At 41.4% G+C, this 21,356-nt stretch overlaps 1 protein-coding gene across 1 annotated transcript in view; it reads left to right on the forward strand.

Annotated features, from left to right (window-relative positions):
- Positions 1 to 21,356, forward strand: part of YRDC (yrdC N6-threonylcarbamoyltransferase domain containing) — a 47,650-nt gene that overhangs the window by 22,082 nt on the left and 4,212 nt on the right. The gene's annotated exons all lie outside the window — the stretch shown is intronic.

The following is a 21,356-nucleotide window of genomic DNA, read 5'->3' on the forward strand; positions in this document are numbered from 1 at the left end:
GGTTTCGACAGCTGTCATTTTTGTCTTTATGTTTTTCAGTAGGGATCTGTTTGGAATCCATAAGAACAGTCTTTTTGGTGAGCGCAGCCAAACTGCCCATTGCTGGTTACTTCTGTGAGATGGGAGGAACTGGATCACCTCTTCTCACTGTGTGCACTGTATGGGAGACAATGTAGCAGCCACCTTCCTCACGCTGGGAAGTGGAGATGAGGAGAAACTAGCAAATTCAAAAGTGTAAGATTAGTTGGTTTTAATGTAAAACCAAACTTTATGCAGCAAAGTCAACAATCCCAGACATCCTAAGCTTTGGCTTATTTTATTTTTTGCCACTATATTGTCATGCGAGCTAAGATGCATATGGTGTGAATGAATGGAAGGTGAATATAGCAGTCACAAGGTTGCTGCTGTGGGTCAAACTGTCCATAATGGGTGCAATGTCAAATTATTTCATGTTCTTTTGACCTTGGATGATAAAATTATTGCAGACACACTATTAGTAATTGTCATCTCAGCATAATTTATAACAGGTGTGGAGAACTTCAGGCCCACGAGCCATTTACGTGCCATGATGAAATTTTCTCCGGCCTCCAGGCAAGTTCCTGGGGACTACAGTGCTTAGGCCAGTAGCTGTGTTTTGATGGCCCACCTGCCTTTTAAACTGTTTTTTAACTTTTTATTTAACAATTTTAACAAGGAAAAGGTACAGTTACAGTATATTTATGACATTAAGCCAAAATCCCACCTTTTCCTCCCCTCTACAATCGTCATCATTTGAAAGGATTCCTTAAATTGGTGCGTGTCCACTGATGCTTTGTAGCAGGTACCATCTGGTGCTCTCAAATTGCTTAAGTCTGTTCCTAGATTCTGTATCCAACAGGGCTGTGGAGTTGGAGTCGGTATAAAATGGACCGACTCCGACTCCTAAAATATATAATAAATTGGGTACAGTAGTTCAATGCAGGATGTGCAGAATATTTTTTCATAGGAATTTGGGAAAGTTATGAAATATCCTATAAATGACTGTTCTATTCCTGATCTAAGGCTACATTCACACACACAGCATTTTTGCTGTTTTTTGAGGATACGTTTTTCAGCTGCAAAAGCAGATCAGATTTAAAAAAAAAAACGCATCGCCTGAAAGGTTTTTGAGCTCATAGATAATGTTATCAATAGCAAAAGCAGATTAGAAATCTGCTCTGTCTATCCATATCTTATCTGTACCAAAAAGGATGAAAGCCGGGTAGCACACAGACTAAAGCCCCCGTTACACACTGCGATATCGCTAGCAATATCGCTGTAAAGTCACCGATTTTGTGACGTTATAGCGATATTGCTAGCGATATCGCTGCATTGCGATACTTACCTCCGACCGGCTCCCCCCTGGTTATCGCTGATCGCGCGAGAAGCTGCTGGATCATTTCTCGTCGTCAGCTTCCTGCGGCGCTTCCTGTTGTGACGACGAGCGACGCGTGGAGCCGGGCGGGAGGACGCAGGATCGCCGCGTCTGACAGGTAAGTAGCGATCCCCGTCCCCTGCGATGTCGCTGGTGAGATCTGCCTGAGTGGCAGCACACTAGCGACCACCCAGCGATTCACCAGCGATCCTGACCGCATCATATTGCTGGTCGGGATCGCTGGTGAGTCGCTAGGTGTAACGGTACCCTAACACTTCCTGCCTGGCAAAGGAGGAGGAAAGAGCATCTCAAACATCATTAACAAGATATTTTGTAAGTAACAAAGTTACTGTAACATTGACAGCAGATATGATTAAAAGACAGCTCATACAGCTTGTTGTGAAGGACTGTGTTCCATTATCATTATTTGCACGACCAGCGTTTACAGCTCTTAACCCCTTCACCCCCAAGGGTGGTTTGCACGTTCATGACCGGGCCAATTTTTACAATTCTGACCACTGTCCCTTTATGAGGTCATAACTCTGAAAGGCTTCTATGGATCCCGGTAATTCTGACATTGTTTTCTCGTGACATATTGTACTTCATGATAGTGGTAAAATTTCATTCAAATAACTTGCGTTTATTTGTGAAAAAAATGGAAATTTGGCGAAAATTTTGAAAACTTCGTAATTTTCCAACTTTGAATTTTTATGCCCTTAAATCACAGAGATATGGCACACAAAAAACTTGATAAGTAACATTTCCACCATGTTTACTTTACATCAGCACAATTTTGGAACCAAAATTTTTTTTGCTAGGAAGTTATAAGGGTTAAAAATTGACCAGCGATTTCTCATTTTTGCAACACCATTTTATTTTTACGGATCACATTTGAAGCCACTTTGAGGGGTCTATATGATAGAAAATACCCAAAAGTTACACCATTCTAAAAACTGCACCCCTTAAGGTGCTCAAAACCACATTCAAGAAGTTTATTAACCCTTTAGGTGCGTCACAGGAATTTTTTGAATATTTAAAAAAAAAAAAACTTTTTTTCACAAAAAAAATACTTCAGGTTCAATTTTTTTTTTTTTTTACCAAGGGTAACAGGACAAATTGGACTGCAAAAGTTATTGTGCAATTTGTCCTGAGTACGCTGATACCTGATATGTTGGGGGGGAACCACTGTTTTGGCGCATGGCAGAGCTCAGAAGGGAAGGAGCGCCGTTAGACTTTTTCAATGCAAAATTTGCTGGAATTCAGATCGGACGCCATGTCACGTTTGGAGAGCCCCTGATGTACCTAAACAGTGGAAACCCCCCACAAGTGACCCCATTTTGGACACTAGAGCCCCCACGGAACTTATCTAGATGTGTGGTGAGCACTCTGAACCCCCAAGTGCTTCACAGAAGTTTATAACGCCTGGGCGTGAAAATAAAAAAAATCATTTTTTTTCCACAAAAATGATATTTTTGTCCCCAATTTTTTATTTTCCTAACGGTAACAGGAGAAATTGGACCCCAAAAGTTGTTTTGCAATTTGTCCTGAGTAGGCTGATACCCTACATGTGGGGGTAAAACACTGTTTGGGCACATGGCAGAGCTTGGAAGGGAAGGAGCACCATTTGACTTTTTCAACTCAGAATTGGCTGGAATTGAGATCAGACGCCATGTTGCATTTGGAGAGCACCTGATGTGCCCAAACAGTGGAAACCCCCATTTCTAACTCCAACCCTAATGCCAACACACCCCTTACCCTGGCCCTAACCCTAGCCCTAATGGGAAAATGGAAATACATTTTCTTTTAATTTTATTATTTTTCCCTAACTAAGGGGGTGATAAAGGGGGGTTTGATTTACTATTTATGGCGGTTTTTATATTTGGCAGCTGTCGCACGCTAAAAGACGCTTTTTATTGTAAAAAATAGTTTTTGCATCATCACATATTGAGAGCTATAATTTTTCTGTATTTTGACTGTCATATCAGGTCTTATTTTTTGCGGGACGAGTTGACGTTTTTATTGGTACCATTTTCGGGGACGTGACATTTTTTGATCGCTTTTTATTCCGATTTTTGGGACGCAGAATGAACAAAAACCAGCGTTTCATGAATATCTTTTGGGGGGGGGTGCGTTTACACCGTTCCGCGTGCGGTAAAATTGATAAAGCGGTTTTATTCTTCGGGTCAGTACGGTTACAGCGATACCTCATTTAGGTCGTTTTTTTATGTTTTGTCGGTTTTATGCAATGAAAACTATTTTATATAAATTATTTTTGTATCACTTTATTCTGCAAGCTATAACTTTTTTATTTTTTCGCTGACGATGCTGTATGGCGGCTCGTTTTTTGCAGGACAAGATGACATTTTCAGCGATACCATGGCTATTTATATGTGTCTTTTTGATCGCGCGTTATTGCACTTTTTGTTTGGCGGTATGATAATAAATCATTTTTTGCTTCGTTTTTTTATTTTTATTAAGGGGTTCGCTAAAGGGGTTAACTAATGGGATAGTTTTATAGGGCAGGTCGTTACGGACGCGGCGATACCTAATATGTGTACTTTTATTGTTTTGTTTTTTTTGTTTTTTTTTTTAAATGGATTTATTGGGGGAATATTTTTTTTTTTTTTTTTTTAATCTAATTTATTTGGCTTTTTTTTTTTTTTTTAACACTTTTTTTTTTTTTTTTGCTTTTGTTTTTTTTTTACTTTATTACATAGTCCCAGGTGGGACATCACTGTCCTGTGACAGATCGCTGATCTGTCACATCACAGATCACTGTGACAGATCAGCAATCTGTCACAGGCAGTTCTGCAGACTTCCTCATGCCTGCGCTTTGCAGGCACTGAGGAAGTCGGCTCTCTACAGGCCCCCAAAGGTCCCCGTCGCCATCTTGGATCCGGGGGCCTGTAGGGAAAGAGACCCCCGCAGCAGCGCTGCACATTGCGCTGCCGTGGTGGGCTCAGGGAAGCACGGAGGGAGCCCCCTCCCTGCTGATGCTTCCCGTTAACCCCCGGTACACCGCGATCATGTTTGATCGCGGTGTGCAAGGGGTTAACGTGTCGGGGGCAGTCCGTGACCGCCACTGACACTTTGTTTCGGGTGTCAGCTGTGATAATCAGCTGACACCCGGCCGCGGTCAGCGGCGCTCACCACGTGGGCGCTGCTGATCGCGGTAGACGTACTATCCCGTCCATGGGTATAGGGGCCCAGGTCCCATGGACGGGATAGTACGTCTGATGTCAGGAAGGGGTTAATGGAGAAATGGCCCCCAAACTTGGTGTTTCTCTGGAAAGAGAAAGTGAAAGTATTAGAAAATTAGTGATTGACGAAGTCCTTAACCAAAAGGAAGATCTTAAAAAGACTCTCAAAAGACGCTTCATGTTTCTTAGAATGGATGCCTGCACACGTCACAGAGTGAACGATTTTGCCATCAATGTTCGATATGTTTGTGACAACAAAAATTGTTACCAACACGCTGGCAGTAAAAGATACTAAAGCTCATCACAGCAGCCAGTTTCTCCAGGCCTTAGTGGAAAAAGTTCTGCAAGATTACAAACTCAAAAAAGAACAGGTTCTTGCTGTTGTAACGGACAATGCTTCATACATAAGTACAATTACACTGATGAATGAGAGTAATGAACAACAGCTAGAAAAACATTTAGGATTCAGTATGTTTGAGATGGAAGGCCACAGTGCTGTTCATGTAACTGAGGAACAAACAGATATTACTACAGAAGAACAGCAAAATTATACTGTAGAAATAGATAATCTTGTTGAAGCTGCTTCAAAACACTTTCCCATTCATCACATGCGCTGTGTTGTGCACACGCTGCAGCTGGCAATAAGAGTCTGCAAGAGTGACATGCTGGAAATCTGATTAGCAACGTGAGGAAATTGGTTATTGCCGCCGGAACCCCTAAAATTGATTCCATCTTGAAGACGTGCTGGAAAAGGGCAATTGTTGATCAAGCCACTCGGTAGGGCAGCACTTATTTAATGATTGAGCGATTGCTTGAACTAAAACCGTTTCTTATAGATATGGCGAACCCTCAGGTAACCCTAAATGAAGGTCAATGGACACAGGTGGCAAATTGAAGGAATTGCTTAATCACCCATTTACCGTGACTAAAAAATTACAAGCTAAGGATTTAACTCCTGGCATTTTCATGAGGGAGTGGAAGAACTTGCTATTTTGCTGTTTAATCGCAGATGGCATTTCTGCTTCAATGAAACAGAGAGAGACACAGCTATTGGAAAATAAAATTTTTCTGGTAGCTGTTTGTGGGCCCAAGTCATTGTATATTTTTTGATGATCAACAGCTTACTAAAGGAAAAGAAGCTCTGACTGAGGTAGCAGTTAGGATGAGTGGCCTACAGGAGGACTGCCAGGCGCAAGAGGACTCGGGTCCTGACAGTACTACTGCTGCCACATCTTCATCCTCATCAGATGAGGAGTTTGACTTTGACAAGTATTTGGATGGCATGGAGCAGGCAAAGCGTTGTCACAAGGAAAAAGATTTCACTCTGTCTCCTATAGCAAGCAAATTGACCATATTTCAGAAAAATGTTTCACTTGCTCTCAAAGAAATAGAAAAATTCAACCGTTCATCAAAACTGACTGTGCATGGGGCAATTCCTTTATACTTGGAAATTGTTAGATGTTGCCCATGTGGTTACGGCTTTGCCTCCGACCCAAGTTACTGTAGAAAGGTTGTTCTCTGCCCTTAAAATTATTAAGTTAGATTTTAGGTCATCTATGAAGGAGGATCTGATGGAGGCAATTTTATTTTTTAGAACAAATTCATAGACTGCACAAATGTTATTTAGTATGTTTTTGTTGAAAACTGTTTTTTGCCACTTATAGTTTATTACATAGTTACACTATAATATCGATCACATATATATATTACATATTTACAATTTATTACTTTTTTGTGTTCCAATAAATATTATGTATCTAAATGTCTTAATTGTATCATAAAAATGATTTAATGTCTGATGTTCACATTGTACTACAATACATTTTTCACTTAAAAATAAGCAATATATGTGGGAGTCGGAGTCGGTGTAAGGGAAATTGAGGAGTCTGAGTCGCAGGTTTGGCTTACCGACTCCACAGCCCTGGTATCCAAGGATGGAACAAAAAACGACCATCTGGTGAAGAACTTCTCTGTTAATTTTTCTTTGTTCGTCAAGGTTTCCAACCAGTCCATTTTAAACAGTTAATGAATTTTTGTCAATATTAACTATTTTGACAGGACATTTGAGTTTATCCATTGATGTAATATACTTTTCCTTACTGCTGAGGCCCAAATCACTAACATGGCTTTGGTGTGTTTTGGCAATACTCTTTTTGGGTCTCCTCTAGGATATTAAAAATAGCCCATTGTGGGGTAAGAGGGAACTCGAAACCACTCAATTGTTGCAACTCAGAGTGGATATTACGCCACAACTTTTGAATTTTTGGACAACCCCACATATGATGGAAAATGTCAGTATTATGTAGACCACATTTTACACATTGGTATGAATTTGTGGGAGACATTCTAGATTGGACGTACGGGGTAATATAAGCCCTATGTAGCAATAATATGGCCATATCTGTATAACTATTATATGGAATAAGTTTCCTTTGTGTCTCAGTAGCTTCTAATATATCTCCCACCTCCCAGACCTTCCATGCCCTGTACCCATCTCGCTGGACCCGAAGTTTTGGCCTCCCAAGACCCTTCCGCAGAGTGGAGTATATGGGGCTAGTTGACACCAAGTGAGCCCTGCCCTTTCTTAGAAGGATATCCAATTTATCGCCCAATCCCTCACTCCATCTGCTAACTACAAACCTAAGAACCAGACTGCATGCTTTCAGGAATAAGAACGGCCGCCCTTCAAATATGGGATAACGGGATACTGACTCATCAAAAGTGATCATAGAGAAACTATGGTCTAATAGATCCACCCCAAGAACGCATTTTTGTTGCGCCATAATTTTATAAATTTTTGGCAGTTTACCTTTCAAAAACAATGGGTTACCCAGAAAAGACTTGAAAGGTGACAGTCTGCCATTCAAATTACACAATTTCCTCCCTCTTCTCCAAGACAGGATAGTTTGCCACAATATTGGATTATCTCTAATTTCATCAGGGAGTTCTTCATTAGTCAGATGTAACAAGGCCATTAGTGAAATATGTGGGTAAATCTGCCCCTCTAGGTGAGTATTGGCGAAGTGGGATGTCCCCCGCATCCAATCTATTACACATCGTAAATTGGCCGCTATGTTGTATATGAAAATATCGGGGAAGTTAATACCTCCCTCAGATCTTGGCAGTTGTAATTTACATAACCCAATACGTGAACGACCCCTCACTCCCCATATAAACTGTCGAAATGTCCTATTCAAAAGGTTAATGTCCGATTTTGATAACAGAAGTGGTAATGTTTGAAATATAATAATTTAGGAAAAATTATCATTTTAATTGACATTTCCCATTAAAAGACAAAATGAAATGTTTCCAGGAGTTGAGGAGGCTAGTAACTTTATTAATAATGGGTCCATAGGAAAAATTATCATTTTAATTGACATTTCCCATTAAAAGACAAAATGAAATGTTTCCAGGAGTTGAGGAGGCTAGTAACTTTATTAATAATGGGTCCATAATTAAGGCAATACAATTTGTGGATATGCTGGAAGTCTGATGCCTAGATATCCAATAGACTCGTTTTTCCATTGAAAGGGAAACCAGCTCTCATCTATTCTGCCTGCCCTGAATATAGCTAATGCTTCTGATTTATTATAATTAATTTTAAAAGCCAGTAAGATGTCCAAATTCTTCAACTGTTGAGATTATGGTCGGGATAGTTTGTGTTGGATTGGCAATAAATAATAAAATATCATCTGCAAAAGCCTGTAATTTTGTTTCCGTGCTTCCTGTAGGAATCCCATGGAAATCCGGTTTAGTTTGAAGAGTTCTCAGCAAGGGATCTAATGCTAAGTTAAACAATAATGGGGGCAATGGGCATCCCTGCCTCGTACCCCTCCAAATGGCAAAGGGCTCCAATAAAGTGTTTATAAAAAGCCTAGATGTGGGGTCCCTATATAATAATTTAATAGCATTGCAGAACCATGACCCAAACCCTCTGACTTCTAACAGCTTATATAAATCCAGGAAACTCTATCAAAGGCCTTATCTGCATCAAGACCCACCACTATGCTTCTCTTGCCTTTATTGACTCTACAACTAGATATAGTGCCTATCGCTGTTCTTATATTATAGGCTATCGATTTTTTTTTTTGATTTTTTTTTATTTTTCCCCCTCCATGTACAAACCCCGTCTGATGTGGTGAAATTAACTCAGGAATAATTTGGTGAACCCTGGTTGCCAATATTTTTGTCCAGAGTTTAAAATCTGCGTTAAGCAGTGAGATTGGACAGTATCCCTCCACCTGCAGTGGATCCTTCCCAGGTTTAGGGAGCATAATGATACAAGCCTCATTAAATCTGTCTGGAATATAACATTTTTCCATAATTCCATTAAATAACTCAACTAGATGTGGACCTACCCATGGGCCTAAGATCTTATAATATTCTCCACGAAACCCGTCTTGGCCTGGTGTGTTGTGAATTCTCTCTCTGGCTTCCCTCTGGTGATTACTGAAGATAGTGGAGCTGATTTTTTTTTTTTTTTTTTTTTTTTTTTCCTGTGCCTCCTGAGGTCTGATGTCTCCTGCTCTTACCCTGCATGTTCAGATAAGTGGTTAATTTGCTATTCTGTTTGTATTTGATCTGGGTTTGTTTATCTCTGCTTTGTGCAGATCAGCTAGCTCCGGCTGGGGCTGTGCTGAATCACCGCCAATTTGTTACTGAATGTGCCAATTTGTTACTGAATGTGCCAGTTTGTTTTGTCCCCTTTTATATTGGTCTCTCTTTGCTTTCAGAATATACCAGAGTGCTGATATAGTGGGGGGCGAAGTCGTGCAACTTCAGTGTTTTTGCGCAGCAGACGTGTTGGACTTTTGCAGGGTTTTTTGCGTAATTGCAGACAGTGTCTTTCCTTTCTTGTCCTGTCTAGTCAGTGTGGGCCCCATCGTTTGCTCAGTCTATTTTTCTGCCTGCGTTTGTTTTCATCTTGTCTCACCGACAATATATGTTTGGGGGCTGTCTGCTGCGTGGCAGTTTAGATTTCCCCTGTCTTGCTTTAGGCTTAGTTAGCTCTCCGGCTGTGCCGAGGCATCTAGGATCATCGTAGGTACGCTCCACGGCTACTGCTAGTTGTGTAGACAGGATCAGGGGTCTGCATCTGCTTAGTTACCAGCGGCTCTTGTTTTCTGTGACTTAGCCTGGCCTGCTATCCTCCTCGGTTACCCATTTATAACACCGGTGCCTTAGAAATCTTAAGAGTATAGATGGTTAACAGGACCTCTGTAATGGTAATAGGTGAACTAAGCAAGTTTCTCTGGTCCTCCGTAATACTAGGAGCCACTCCATCCCCGAAGAAACCCAATGCCTCTGAAATCTCTGCATACAAGGACCCAAAAAATTGTCTGAATTCCTCTATTATTTGTTCATTATCCCTTATGGCTGTGCCATTTTGGTTACAAATCCTGGTAATCCTAGGTGCTTGTCTGAAAGGTTTAGCGAGAGAGGCCAGTAGCTTCCCTGGCCTATTCCCCCATTTAAAATATTTGTTTTTGGTAGTCTAGACCAGGGGTGGGGAGTCTTTTTTTTTTTTTTTTTTTTTTTTTTTTTTGTTCTGCTGAGGGCCATTTGGATATTTATACCAACCTTCGGGGGCCATTCAAACTTCTCCCACAAAGTACATCCTGACTTTGGCACTGGTTTCGTGACTTAATCTTTCATTGCATGCCCTTTAATGTTCAGTAGTGAACACTGCGTGTGTGTGCTAACAGAGCAAGAAGAAATTAATGAGCTTGTGGCAAACAAAATACAGCTCCCTGCCCAAGAATGCTGTCCCTGAGAATCTGCTCGGGGGCCTGATAAAAGGTCATCGAGGGCCGTAAATTGCCCTTGGGCCTGAGGTTCCCCACCCCTGGTCTAGACTATACAGCGCTCTCTCGTGCTCAATGTTTTCGGTTGCCTCTATGAATTTCTGTTTATTTGTGGGGGGATTAGAACGTTTAACATTTTTATATGCCTGGGTCAATTCTTCCTGAGCTGCCAACGTGGCCTCTAATATTTGTTTACATTTATTCCAAACAAAAGAGATTACCTGTCCCCTTAAAACAGCCTTAGAGGCATCCCAAAATAAATGAGGGTCAGTACAATGCTCCCTATTGTCCTGTTTGTATGTGTTCCACAACATCTGCAAATAGGCCTAAACCCCTTCCCGATCAATGACGCCACATTGGCACAGGTTTTCATGACGTCTATGTAGCGTCATGACTTCAAAGCCCCCCTGCGGGTCGGGTGACCAGGGTCACTAAAAGGTCACCCGACCCGCAGATACAGGGGGCTTTGTTCTTCACCACAGGGGGCGTGGCTTCACCCCCACGTGGCTACGATTGCTCTGATTGGCTGTGTCACTTTTAACAGCCTATCAGAGCGATAGTAATACTTGATCAATGAAAATTGATGAAATATTACAATCCAGCCATGGCCGATGCTGCAGTTGCATCGGACGTGGCTGGAGACCCAGATCCGACACATCCCACACACACACACACACACACGACTCACGGGGCCCCCGATACCGACTGATGTCATCATCTGCTCCCCTCCCCCTTCTCTCTGCTTCCCCCCCCCCCCCCCCCCAGCGCCCGCCGGCTGCAGATGCATTCATTTATTTTGATCACTGTGATAAACTCACGGTGATCAAAATTGAATGAAGTGAATAAACCTCCCCCTTTATCACACCCATGGGCAGGAACAAGTAATAAAATAAAGAAATTATTTTTATTTTTCCAATAGGGTTGAGGTTAGGTATGTGTTGGAGTTAGAATTGAGGGGTTTCCACTGTTTAGGCACATCAGGGGGTCTCTAAACGTGACATGGTGCGACCATTGATTCCAGCCAATTTTGCGTTCAAAAAGTCAAACTGTGCTCCCTCCCTTTCAAGCCCCAATGTGTACCCAAACAGTGGTTTACCCCAACATATGGGGTATCAGCGTACTCAGGAAAAATTGCACAACAACTCTGGTGGTCTAATTTCTCCTTTTACCCTTGGGAAAATAAAAAATTGGGGGCTAAAAAATTATTTTTGTGGAAAAAAAATATTATTTTTATTTTCACGTCTCTGCGTTATTAACTTCTGTGAAGCACTTGGGGGTTCAAAGTGCTCACCACACATCTAGATAAGTTCCTTGGGGGGTCTAGTTTCCAAAATGGGGTCACTTGTGGGGGGTTTCTACTGTTTAGGCACATCAGGGGCTCTGCAAACGTAACGACGACCGCAGACCTTTCCATCAAAGTCTGCATTTCAAAACGTCACTACTTCCATTCTGAGCCCTTACGTGTGCCCAAACAATGGTTCCCCCCATATATGGGGTACCAGCGTACTCAGGACAAACTGGACAACAACTTTTGGGGTCCAATTTCTCCTGTTACCCTTGTGAAAATAAAAATTTGCGAGCTAAAACATTTTTTGAGGAAAAAAATGATTTTCACGGCTCTGAGTTATAATCTTCTGTGAAGCACTTGGGGATTCAAGGTGCTCACCACACATTTAGATAAGTTCCTTGGGGAGTCTAGTTTCCAAAATGGGGTTTCCACCAGGGCTGTGGAGTCGGTAAGCCAAACCTGCGACTCCGACTCCTCAATTTCCCTTACACCGACTCCCACACAGATTGCCTATATTTAAGTGAAAAATTTATTGTAGTACAATGTGAACCTCAGACATTTAATCATTTTTATGATCCAATAATCAAGATATTTATATAGAACAGAATATACACTCACTGGCCACTTTATTAGGTACACCATGCTAGTAAGGGGTTGGACCCCCTTTTGCCTTCAGAACTGCCTCAATTCTTCGTGGCAGAGATTCAACAAGGTGCTGGAAGCATTCCTCAGAGATTTTGGACCATATTGACATGATGGCATCACACAGTTGGCGCAGATTTATCGGCTGCACATCGCTGATGCGAATCTCCCGTTCCACCACATCCCAAAGATGCTCTATTGGATTGAGATCTGGTGACTGAGGAGGCCATTTGAGTACAGTAAACTCATTGTCATGTTCAAGAAACCAATCTGAGATGATTCGAGCTTTATGACATGGCGCATTATCCTGCTGAAAGTAGCCATCAGATGTTGGGTACATTGTGGTCATAAAGGGATGGACATGGTCAGCAACAATACTCAGGTAGGCTGTGGCGTTGCAACGATGCTCAATTGGTACCAAGGGGCCCAAAGAGTGCCCAGAAAAAATTCCCCACACCATGACACCACCACCACCAGCCTGAACCGTTGATACAAGGCAGGATGGATCCATGCTTTCATGTTGTTTACGCCAAATTCTGACCCTACCATCCGAATGTCGCAGCAGAAATCGAGACTCATCAGACCAGGCAACGTTTTTCCAATCTTCTACTGTCCAATTTCGATGAGCTTGTGCAAATTGTAGCCTCAGTTTCCTGTTCTTAGCTGAGAGGAGTGGTACCCAGTGTGGTCTTCTGCTGCTGTAGCCCATCTGCCTCAAAGTTCGACGCACTGTGCGTTCAGAGATGCTCTTCTGCCTACCTTGGTTGTAACGGGTGGCAATTTGAGTCACTGTTGCCTTTCTATCAGCTCGAACCAGTCTGCCCATTCTCCTCTGACCTCTGGCATCAACATGGCATTTCCGGCCACAGAACTGCCGCTCACTGGATTTTTTTTCTTTTTCGGACCATTCTCTGTAAACCCTAGAGATGGTTGTGCGTGAAAATCCCAGTAGATCAGCAGTTTCTGAAATTCTCAGACCAGCCCTTCTGGCACCAACAATCATGCCACGTTCAAAGGCACTCAAATCACCTTTCTTCCCCATACTGATGCTCGGTTTGAACTGCAGGAGATTGTCTTGACCATGTCTACATGCCTAAATGCACTGAGTTGCCGCCATGTGATTGGCTGATTAGAAATTAAGTCTTAACACACAGTTGGACAGGTGTACCTAATAAAGTGGCCAGTGAGTGTATATTGGTGTACTACCCGGTTTTCATTCTTTTTGGTACAGATATGATATGGATAGACAGATATGGATAGAGCAGATTTCTAATCTGCTTTTGCTATTGAAAACATTATCTATGAGCTCAAAAACCTTTCAGGTGATGCAGTTTTTTAAAAAGATGATCAGCTTTTGCAGCTGAAAAACGTATCCTCAAAAAACACAGGAAAAATGCTGTGTGTGAATGTAGCCTTAGATCAGGAATAGAACAGCCATTTATAGGACATTTCATAACTTTGCCAAACTCCTATGAAAAAATATAAAGCACATCCTGCATTGAATTACTGTACCCAATTTATTATATATTTTAGGAGTCGGTCCATTTTATACCGACTCCAACTCCGACTCCACCAAAATGAGCTCCGACTCCACGACTCCGACTCCACAGCCCTGGTTTCCACAGTTTAGGTACATCAGGGGCTCTGCAAATGCAACATGATGCCCACAGACCATTCCATCAAAGTCAGCATTTCATAACGTCACTACTTCTCTTCCGAGCCCTAACAGTGGTCCCCACCCACATATGGGGTACCAGCGTACTCAGGACAACAACTTTTGGGGTCCAATTTATCCTGTTACCTTTGTGGGGAAAAAAAATTGCTTGCTAAAAAATGTTTTGTTTTTTTTTTGAGAAAAAATGATTATTTTCACTGCTCTGCGTTATAAACTTTTGTGAAGCACTTGGGGGCTCAAACTGCTCACTATGCATCTAGATAAGTTCCTTAGGGGGTCTAGTTTCCAAAATGGGGTCATTTGTGGGGGTGCTCTAATGTTTAGGCACACAGGGGCTCTCCAAACACGACATGGTGTCCGCTAACGATTAGAGGTAATTTTCATTTCAAAAAGTCAAATGGCGCTCCTTCCCTTCTGAGCCCTGCCTTGCGCCCAAACATTGGTTCCCCCCCACATATGGGGTATCGGTGTACTCAGAACAAATTGCACAATAACTTTTGTGGTCCAATTTCTCCTGTTACCCTTGTGAAAATAAAAAACAGCGTGCTAAAAAATTATTTTTGAGGGAAAAAATGATTTTTTTTTTATTTTTTTTTTTCACTGCTCTGTTAATAACTTTTGTGACGCACTTGGGGGTTCAAAGTGCTCACTACACATCTAGATAAGTTCCATAAGGGGTCTAGTTTCCAAAATGGTGTCACTTGTGGGGGAGCTCCAATGTTTAGATGCACAGGGGCTCTCCAAACACGACATGGTGTCCGATAACGATTGGAGCTAATTTTCCATTCAAAAAGTCAAATAGCGCTCCTTCCCTTCCGGACCCTGCCGTGCGCCCAAACAGTGGATTATGACCACATATGAGATATCTGTGCACTCAGGAGAAATTGCCCAACAAATATTAGCATCCATTTTATCCTGTTGCCTATGTGAAAATGAAAAAACTGAGGCTAAAAGAAAATTTTTGTGAAAAAAAAAAAAGGCTTTTTTTTTTTTTTTTTCCCCCTGATCAATTTGTGAAGCACCTGGGGGTTCAGTGATCACTATGCATGTAGATACGTTCCTTGGGGGCTCTAGTTTCCAAAATGGGGTCACTTGTGGGGGAGCGCCAATGTTTAGGCACACAGGGGCTCTCGAAACGCGACATGGCAACTGCTAAATATTCCAGCATGTTTTCCATTCAAAAAGTCAAATGGTGCTCCTTCCCTTGTGAGCCCTGCCATGCACCCAAACAGTGGTTTATGACCACATATGAGGTATCGGTGTACTCAGGAGAAATTGCCCAACAAATTTTAGGATCCATTTTATCCTGTTGCCCATGTGAAAATGGAAAAATTGATGCTAAAAGAACATTTTTGTAAGAAAAATTAAAATGTCCATTTTTTTCTTTCCACGTTGCTTTAGTTCCTGTGAAACACCTGAAGGGTTAATAATCTTCTTGAATGTAGTTTTGAGTAGCTTGAGGGGTGCAGTTTTTAGAATGGTGTCACTTTTGGTTTTTTTTTGCCATATAGACCCCTCAAAGTGACTTCAAATGTGAGGTGGTCCTCAAAAAAAAAAAAAAAAAAAATGGTTTTGTAAATTTTGTTGTAAAAATGAGAAGTCACTGGTCAACTTTTAACCCTTATAACTTAATAACAAAAAAATTTGTTTCCAAAATTGTGCTGATGTAAAGTAGACATGTGGGAAAAGTTATTTAGTAATCACTTTGTGTCACATAACTCTCTGGTTTAACAGAATAAAAATTCCAAATTTGAAAATTGCGACATTTTCTAAATTTTTTGCCAGATTTTTTTCACAAACGCAAAAATTATCGACCTAAATTTACCACTAACATGAAGCCCAGTATGTCACGAAAAAACAGTCTCAGAATCGCTAGGATGCGTTGAAGCGTTCCTGAGTTATTACCTCATAAAGGGACATTGGTCAGAATTACCAAAAATGGCCAGGTCATTAAGGTCAAAATAGGCTTGGACATGAAGGGGTTAAAATCAGATGAATATAAATAAGAGGGGAACCTCCATCTCCTCTCCTTACATGCTGGAATTGCCAATCTAGATTTGAAAACCACCGGGGCATGGTCAGATATCTGAATATCCTAGATATCTGTCGGCAGAACAAGGGCCACCATAGATAATCCCAATAACCAATAGACTAATCTTGCATGAGTGTTATGAACATAAGAATAGTGTGAGAAATCCTTATCAGTGGGATGCTGCCACCTCCATACATCTGTCAGCCCCAAGCGGTCCATCAGCTCTGGATGAGACCATCATGTATTATAGCTCCATGACTGTGTGATCCTGACCTATCTATAGATATATCATGTGCCTCATTAAAATCCCCCCCCCCCAATTATCAGATTGGTTGCGTCCCAACCCGCCAATTTAGAGAGCAACTGGGTTTGAAACTGCGAGTCTGGACCTTTAGGTGCGTAAATATTTACCAAATTATAGCAAACTTCTATTTTTATATTGAATATTAAAATTCTCCCCATTGGGTCCTCCCAGGTGTCCAAAATATCATACTTAAGACCTTTATTGATAAGTAGATAAGTATCGCCACCCCCCCCCCCTTTGTTTTTTGGAATTTGATGCCTCAGCGCACAGTGTGTATTTTTTAATAAATAAAGATGGATGCTTATCCCTTACCCAATGGGTTTCCTGTAAAAAAGACTATATGAAAGTTAAAGCGTTGTAAGTAATGCATAACCTTTATCCTCTTGACTGGAGTGTTTAGGCCATTCATATTCCCAGAGCACCAATATAATAAATGCATTGTGGACAAAGAAGTACTGCTATTATCTATCATTTATCCTATACCAGAACGTGCTGTAATCTTTCCAACTAATATCAGATGCGTATGAACCCCACACCCATCCCAGCGAGTGGGCGTAGAGGCCACATCAACAAAAAGGTGCAATGAACATCAGGGCTGTGGAGTCGGTAAGCCAAACCTGCGACTGACTCCTCAATTTCCCTTCCACCGACTCCAACATATATTGCTTATATTTAAGTGAAAAATTTATTGTAGTACAATGTGAACATCAGACATTTAATCATTTTTATGATACAATAATCAAGACATTTAAAACATAATATATTTATTGGAATACTTCTTTAGAACACAAACTGTAATAAATTGGAAATATGTAATACACTATGTAATATCGATTGTGTGTGTATATATATATATATATATATATATATATATATTAGTGTGTGTGTGTGTGTGTGTGTGTGTATATATATATATATATACACACACACACACACACACACACACACACATATATATTAGTGTGTGTGTGTATATATATATATTAGTGTGTGTATGTGTATGTGTGTATATATATATATATATATATATATATATATATATATATATATATATATACACACACACACACACACACACACACACACACACACACACACACATATTAGTGTGTGTGTATATATATATTAGTGTGTGTATATATATATATATATATATATATATATATATATATATATATAATACACACACACACACACACTATGTAATAAACTATGTAAGTGGCAAAAACATACTAAATAACATTTGTGCAGTCTATGAATTTGTTCTTAGAAATAGAATTGCCTCCATCAGATCCTCCTTCATAGATGACCTAAAATCTGACTTTAAGGATTCTCAAGTAAACTCATGTATATATCCCCTAAAATGATACTTTATTATTTAAAAACCACGACTGTGGTATACACCAGAAAAAATGTGACAGAAATAAAGAAAAACAATTGAAAAGGTGTTCAAGCAAAGCCCATACTAAGGTGACACCTTGGAGTCCCTTATCCGTTGCTGAGCTATATCCTGCCTGGCCGCGGAGGTTGGCACCCTAGGGGGGAACGTTGTGGCGCCCCCGCTCAACGAAGGCTATCCCTAGGGGCCCTGATAAACCCTACAGCCACTAGTGGTCCCTTCTACCCGATGTATATAAGGGAACCCCTGCTTCTAGACAGAGACCAACTGCTCTATAGAGGACCCTGTGTCCCAAAGAAAGAGGTTAAAAATAGAATTAGAACACATATGGCATTAGCTGGTCATAATAAATCCTGTCCCACAAAGACAACCGTGAGACAACACAATGGGATACAACAATTCGGATAATGCCTCAGTCTCATATACAAAAGATATATTGTTATAGCAAAAAGAGGCACACATTCTATTGAATTAGTGACAAGCCATAGCCCAGAAACCGGCCATCAACAATATCCCATTTGTTATAAGTATACAATGAACGCAGAGCTGCAACAGTGATACTCATCTGCGTTTGTCGCCACCTGCCATCAAATGGTTAACGCCTCAACGCGTTTCGCCTTATTAGGCTCATCAGGAGGCCTGATGCTTCGATATCTAGTGTCCCATAAAGGTGCAAGTAGCTTACCGATACTCAGTACTGCTCCACTCTTTAAACCTGCCGCGCAGAGCCTAAAGAGTGGAGCAGTACTGAGTATCGGTAAGCTACTTGCACCTTTATGGGACACTAGATATCGAAGCATCAGGCCTCCTGATGAGCCTAATAAGGCGAAACGCGTTGAGGCGTTAACCATTTGATGGCAGGTGGCGACAAACGCAGATGAGTATCGCTGTTGCAGCTCTGCGTTCATTGTATACTTGTAACAAATGGGATATTGTTGATGGCCGGTTTCTGGGCTATGGCTTGTCACTAATTCAATAGAATGTGTGCCTCTTTTTGCTATAACAATATATCTTTTGTATATGAGACTGAGGCATTATCCGAATTGTTGTATCCCATTGTGTTGTCTCACGGTTGTCTTTGTGGGACAGGATTTATTATGACCACCTAATGCCATATGTGTTCTAATTCTATTTTTAACCTCTTTCTTTGGGACACAGGGTCCTCTATAGAGCAGTTGGTCTCTGTCTAGAAGCAGGGGTTCCCTTATATACATCGGGTAGAAGGGACCACTAGTGGCTGTAGGGTTTATCAGGGCCCCTAGGGATAGCCTTCATTGAGCGGGGGCGCCACAACGTTCCCCCCTAGGGTGCCAACCTCCGCGGCCAGGCAGGATATAGCTCAGCAACGGATAAGGGACTCCAAGGTGTCACCTTAGTATGGGCTTTGCTTGAACACCTTTTCAATTGTTTTTTTTTTATTTCTGTCACATTTTTTCTGGTGTATACCACAGTCGTGGTTTTTAAATAATAAAGTATCATTTTAGGGGATATATACATGAGTTTACTTAATAATTTTAAGGGCAGAGAACAACCTCTCTACACTAACTTGGGTTGGAGGCAAAGCCGTAACCACATGGGCAACATTTGTAACAATTTCCAAGTTTAAAGGAATTGCCTCATGCACAGTCTGTTTTGATCGGTTGAATTTTTCTTTGAGAGCAAGTGAAACATTTTGCTGAAATATGGTCAATCTTCTTGCTGTAGGAGACGGAGTGAAATCTTTTTCCTTGCAGCAACGCTTTGCTTGCTCCATATCATCCAAATACTTGTCAAAGTCAAACTCCTCATCTGATGAGGATGAAGATATGGCAGCAGTAGCACTGTCAGGACCCAAGTCCTCTTGCGCCTGGCAGTCCTCCTGTAGGCCACTCATCCTAACTGCTACCTCAGTCAGAGCTTCTTTTCCTTTAGTAAGCTGTTGATCATCAAGCAATATACGATGACTTGGGTCCACATAAACAGCTACCAGAAAAATTTTATTTTCCAATAGCTGTGTCTCTCTCCGTTTCATTGAAGCAGAAATGCCATCTGCGATTAAATCTCCTCTTTGGGACAGGCAAAATAGCAAGTTCTTCCACTCCCTTATGAAAATGCCAGGAGTTAAATCCTCAGCTTGTAATTTTTTTAGTCACGGTAAATAGGTGATTAAGCAATTCCTTCAATTCAGCCACTTGTGTCCATTGACCTTCATTTAGGGTTACCTGAGGGTTCGCCATATCTATAAGAAACGGTAATAGCCAGGATCAAAACTGGGGGGGGCAGAACCTCCTACTGTTCTGCAGAACCTCCTACTGTTCTGCAGAACCTTATACTGCACACCCCTACACTTGAAAATAGAGCCTGCACCTTAAGATGTGGTGAATGCAGTCTATTTATTCCAACTATCAATTGATGTTGATGTGTTACTGAAGACGAGCAATGCCTGTCCTGGGTGTCCTTTTGGGCAGCTATGAGGTGTTACCTGACTGGTGCTAAAAAAAAAAAAAAAAAAAAAAAAAAAGGGTTAGTCTGTGTGCTACCCGGCTTTCATTCTTTTTGGTACAGATAAGATATGGATAGACAGATATGGATAAATGGATAGAGCAGATTTCTAATCTGCTTTTGCTATTGAAAACATTATGAGCTCAAAAACCTTTTCAGGTGATGCGGTTTTTTATAAAGCTGATCTGCTTTTGCAGCTGAAAAACGTATCGTCAAAAACTGCAGCAAAAACGCTGTGTGAATGTAGCCTTAGAACAGCCATTTATAGGACATTTCATAACTTTCCCAAATTCCTATGAAAAAATATTCAGCACATTCTGCATTGTAGCCCAAAACGGATACCTTTATCCACCAACATGGCACATGCGGGATGAAAAGCTTTAAGTTTGGCAGCCACCACAGCCAAGTAATCCTGGAAGAGAAACCGTTTATGATGCTCATAGGATAATGGTTGCTTCTTCCTGTATGCCGATAGCAATCTGACTTTATCTTGGAAATCCAGGACCCTGAAGATTACCGGACGTGGTCTAGAGTCCATACCATTCCTAGGAGGACCCAGGCGATGAACTCTCTCAATCTTCAGGGCACCTGAGGGCAGTGGTAAATTTAGTGCCTCTGGGAGCCATTCTGACACTATCCCCATCAAATCAGGCGTTTTGATCGATTCAGGGAGACCAGCAAGCTTCAGATTATTACGCCGAGATCTGTTCTCTAGAGCATCGACTTTATCCAGAAGAAATGTGACATTTTTATCCCTCTGGTCTAGCTTCCTGGAGAGCTCTGTAACTATGTCCTCCAGAGCTGACATTCTTTGTTCTGCTGCTGATATGCGTACCCCTTGTGTGTTAACCTGAGCGGCGATAGCATCCAAAGTTGACTGAAATTCCACCAGTCGAGAGTCTATTTTCGGCATTAAAATGTCTGTAATGGCCTGAGCAATAGATTGCGTATCCTCCCGTTCTGCATCAGCGGTCATCTTAGGTGGGGAGGTAGTATTCTTGTGCCTAGTCGAGGGTCTATTGGATTTTCCAGATTTGGCTACGAATTTTTCCATAGTGAGAGAGACCTGATGAGCTTGTGTAGGTTTGGCAGTGGCGTCGCTATTGAATATCTGCCTCACATGTACTGTAGATGCCAC

This window comes from Dendrobates tinctorius, unplaced genomic scaffold (genome assembly GCF_039654945.1).
Source record: "Dendrobates tinctorius isolate UK_male_01 unplaced genomic scaffold, ASM3965494v1 ptg000007l, whole genome shotgun sequence".
NCBI lineage: Eukaryota > Metazoa > Chordata > Amphibia > Anura > Dendrobatidae > Dendrobates > Dendrobates tinctorius.